The 4,586-nt window shown below is 40.2% G+C and overlaps 1 pseudogene; it reads right to left on the bottom strand.

Moving 5' to 3' along the window:
- Positions 1–871: 871 nt before the first annotated feature.
- Positions 872–975, bottom strand: LOC111723989 (annotated as a pseudogene).
- Positions 976–4,586: the final 3,611 nt, after the last annotated feature.

Here is a 4,586-nt window from a genome sequence, read left to right as displayed (position 1 = left end):
CTACCCAGGGGCTCAGCTTGAGGCTCTGTCTCAAAAAAAAAAAAAAAAGAAAAGAAAATTCACAGAGTTACAAATGTAGGATTTGTGTATATTTGTTTTCTTTCTTTTTTGACTTTTTTATTGTGACATGACACATATAGTGAAGTGCATAAAGTACAATAATCTTTCAGTATGCAGTTAGGTGGCTTGTCGCACTTTATCTGCACACTGTAGCCAGCATCCAGACCAAGGTATAAAACATTTTCAGCACTGTGGAAGGTTCTGTGATATCTTTACCTTCTCAGTCTATACCAATCCTCTCCTTGCACACACACATAAATATGAGTAAGACCACTTTTTTTTTCTTTTTTTGAGGCAGAGCATCACTTTGTCACCCTCAGTAGAGTGCGGTAGCATCACAGCTCACAGCAACCTCAAACTCTTGCTCAGCCTTGCCTGCCACAAATACCTGGCTATTTTTTGCTGCAGTTGTCATTGTTGCTTAGCTGGTCCAAGTGTTGTGATGGGTGCCTGTAGTCCCAGTTACTTGGGAGGCTGAGGCAAGAGAATCACTTAAGCCCAAGAGTTTGAAGTTGCTGTGAGCTGTGACATCACAGGACTCTACCAAGGGTGACAAAGTAATACTCCATCTCAAAAAAAAAAATAAGTGGGTTGTCATTTTACTTATGGATTTGTGGTAGTTTCATATATATTCTAGATATCTGAGAACTTTGTCAAGTATAAACACTGAAACTATGTTCTTGATCTTGTTTTTTAACTTTTCCAATATTTTGTTAGGCAATTTTTCAAACATACAGTACAGTTGAAAGAATTATACAGTGATCACCCATACACCCGCCACATACATTTCATAATTTTTTTATTCTGCTTCACATGTAGGGAAGTTTTGTGCCCCTCACCTCGATGACCCAGATTCCTGTTGGGTGTGTTATTAACAGACGAGACATTTTCAGGCCCCTGCTCCAAGCATACCCCTTGTGGCTTTTCTTTCTTCTTACTTACTTAATTGTGTCTTCTGATGAACAGAATCCCTTATTTTAATGAAAGTAAATTTATTAGTTTTTTCTTTTATGGTTAATGCTTTTTCATTTCCCATTTTAAAAATACTTGCCTCCCTAAGTCAGGAAGACATTTTCCTATTTTTTCTTTTAAAAATTTTATCATTTTATTTCACATATCCATGTGTATGATCTACTTTATGTTAATTTTTGTGTATGGTATGAGATACAGGTCAAGTTTTATCTTTTTCCCATTGTCTTAGTCCATTTTGTTGCTACAGAGGAATACCTGAGGCTGGGTGATTTTTACAGAGAGGAGGCTTATTTGACTCAGGTTCTGCAGACTGAACAAGACATGTCACATTGGCATCTGCTTTTGGTGAGGGACTCAGGCTGCTTCCACTCATGTCAGAAGGCAGAAGGGGACCTGAACGTGCAGGGATCACATGGCAAGAGAGAAAGCAGCTGGGGTGGGCCACAGAGGGCCAGACTCTTTTTAATAACCTCTCTCTGGGGAACTAAGAGCAAGAACTCACTGATTCTCATGAGGATAGCACTGCATCATTCCTGAAGGGTCTACCCACCATGACCCAGACACCTCCTATGGGGCCCCCAGCTTCAACATTGGGATCAGAATTCAGCAAGAGATTTGGGAATATCCAAACTATAGCTCCCATATAAAAATCACATTGCTCCAGGGCCGTCTGTTGAAGGATGTTTTCCCCTTTGGATTGCAGTGTTGCTTTTGTCATATGTCAAGTGACTGCCTATGTGTGGATCTATTTCTGGATTCTCTGTTTTGTTCTATTGATCTATTTGTATGCCTTTAAGCTGATACCACACTATCTTGATTATTCTAACACCATGGCAAATCTTGAAATCTTGTTGTGTAAGTCTTCCAAATTTGTTTTTACTCAGTATTGCCTTGCCTAGTCTAGATGCTTCACAGTGCCACATAAATTTTAGAATCAGCTTGTCAATTTCCACACAATTACATGCTGGGATTTTAATTGTGATTGCATTAAATCTACATGTTAATTTGTAAGGGTTAATATCTCTCCATTTATTTAGCTCTTCTTTAATTTCTCTCATCAATATTTTATAATTTTCAATGTAGAGGAGATGTCTTATACATGTTTTATTAGATTTATTTGTGGGAATTTGTAGCTTTTTGTTGATATCATGATTCATATTTTTAAAATTTTATTTTCATTTCTGGCATGTAGAAATGAATTTTGCACAGTGACTTTTTTTTTTTTTTTAAGAAACAAAGTCTCACTTTATCGCCCTCAGTAGAGTGCTATGGCATCACAGCTTACAGCAACCTCAAACTCTTGGGCTTAGGTGATTCTCTTGCCTTAGCCTCCCGAGTAGCTGGGACTACAGGCACCCACCACAACGCCTGGCTATTTTTTTGTTGCAGTTTGGCTGGGGCCAGGTTCAAACCTGCCACCCTTAGTATATGGGGCTGGCCCCCTACTCACAGGAACCATTGTGCACAGTGACTTTGTATTAAGAGAGTTTATAGATTCTTTTGAGTTTTCTTTGTATATAATGTCATTTGTACATAAAGACAGTTTTCTTTCCTCTTTTCCAATATTTAGACCTATTGTTTCTTTTTCTTGTAATTCTGACTACAACCATCAGTCATTTTTGTGCTTTTTGGTAGTATAATATACTTGAAAAAATTGTTTAATTTAGCAACATAACTTAGCTAGACCAAAAGAGATTAAAATGATATAACTAAATATAATGCATGAAACCTGATTTGATTTTCATTTTTTAAAAAAGTATATAAAAGATTTGCTTTTACAACAAGGGAGATTTGAACATGATCTAAATATTAAGTTATCAAATGAAATTGCTGTTAATTTTTTTAAAAACACATTGATTATCATGTTGTATGATTTAGAAATCTTCTGTTCTTAGGAAATGAATTATTTCGATGGAAATAATGATCGTAACAAGTTTTTTTTTTTTTTGAGACAGAGTATCACTATGTCACCCTCAGTAGAGTGCCATGGATCACAGCTCATAGTAACCTCAAACTCCTGGACCTAAGTGATTCTCTTGCCTCAGCCTCCCAAGTAGCTGGGACTACAGGTGGCCGCCACAATGCCCAGCTATTTTTTATTGCAATTGTCATTGTTGTTTGGCAGGCCCGGGCCAGATTCAAACCCACCAGCTCCAATGTATGTGGCTGGCACCCTAGCTGCTGAACCACAGGCACCAAGTCATAACAAGTATTTTTAAATAGTTCAGCAAAAATGTGTATGTGTGTAGAAAAAGAGACAAAGACAGAGAGTGGGCTCGGCACCTATAGCTCAACTGGCTAAGATGCCAGCCACGTACACCTAAGGTGGCGGGTTCAAATCCAGCCCGGACCCACCAAACAACAATGACGGCTGCAACCAAAAAATAGCCGGGCGTTGTGGCAGGCGCCTGTGGTCCCAGCTACTTGGGAGGCAGAGGCAAGAGACTCGCTTGAGCCCAGGAGTTGGAGGTTGCTGTGAGCTGTAATGCCACGGAGGTTGCTGTGAGCTGTAATGCCATGGCACTCTACCCAGGGGGACAGTTTGAGGCTCTGTCTCAAAAAAAAAAAAAAAAACAAAGACAGAGAGTGAAAGTACACAGGCAAAATGTTAGCAGTTCTCAAATGTAAATGGAGATCCATAGTGCACAAGCTTAGAGTGGCTCCCGTGATTTCCACCTCCTGGTATTCATGCCTTTGTGTGAGGCCTCTCCCACTTTGAGTGTGATCAAGGCTCATGACTTACTTCAGGACAATAAAATATGGCAAAGGTGACATAATTTACACAAAACTGTAACCCCTGTCCTAGTGGAGTCTCTGATTCCTTTATAAATTTTGAAGAAGCAAGATCATGTGTTGGACAATCCTTCATAACAAGGATCAACTATGACCTCTAAGACCTTAGGGTGGCTTTAAGTGTCAGGCAACAAGAAACTGAAACTCTCGCTTTTACAGATGCAATGTACTGAATTATGCCAACAACCTGAGTGAGTTTAGAGGTGGCTCCATCTTCAGATGAGCCTCAGATGAGACCACAGCCCTGGCCAACAACCTGTGCTGTCTTGTGAAACCCTAAGCACAGGACCCAGCTAAGCCATGCCCAGGACCCTGATCCAAAGAAACTGTGTGATGCTAAATAAATAAATGTTTTAAGATGCCTGAAATGTGGTCATATTATTGTGCAGCAACAGAAAGCTAATGAAAAACGTGATGGCTAATTTTGTGAGTCAATCTGACTGAGCCACAGGGGCACCCAGATGCTTGGTTAAATATTATTACATGGGTTTCCAGGAGGATGTGTGAGTGGGCCTTATCACATCAGTCAAAGGCCTAAAAAGAACAAAAAGTCTAGCTAGGCGCAGTGGCTCATGCCTGCCATCCCAGTAGTTGGGAGGCTAAACCGAGTGGATTGCGTGAGTTCACGAAGACCAGCCTGAGTGAGACCCCCATCTCTAAAAAATAGCCAGGCATTGTGGTGGGCGCCTGTAGTCCCAGCTACTTGGGAGTCTGAGGCAAGAGGATTGTTTGAGCCCAAGAGTTTAAAGTTGCTGTTAGCT

This window comes from Otolemur garnettii, unplaced genomic scaffold (genome assembly GCF_000181295.1).
Source record: "Otolemur garnettii isolate 467f Iridium unplaced genomic scaffold, OtoGar3 scaffold00017, whole genome shotgun sequence".
Taxonomy (NCBI): Eukaryota; Metazoa; Chordata; class Mammalia; order Primates; family Galagidae; genus Otolemur; species Otolemur garnettii.
This window is presented reverse-complemented; position numbering and strand designations above follow the sequence as displayed.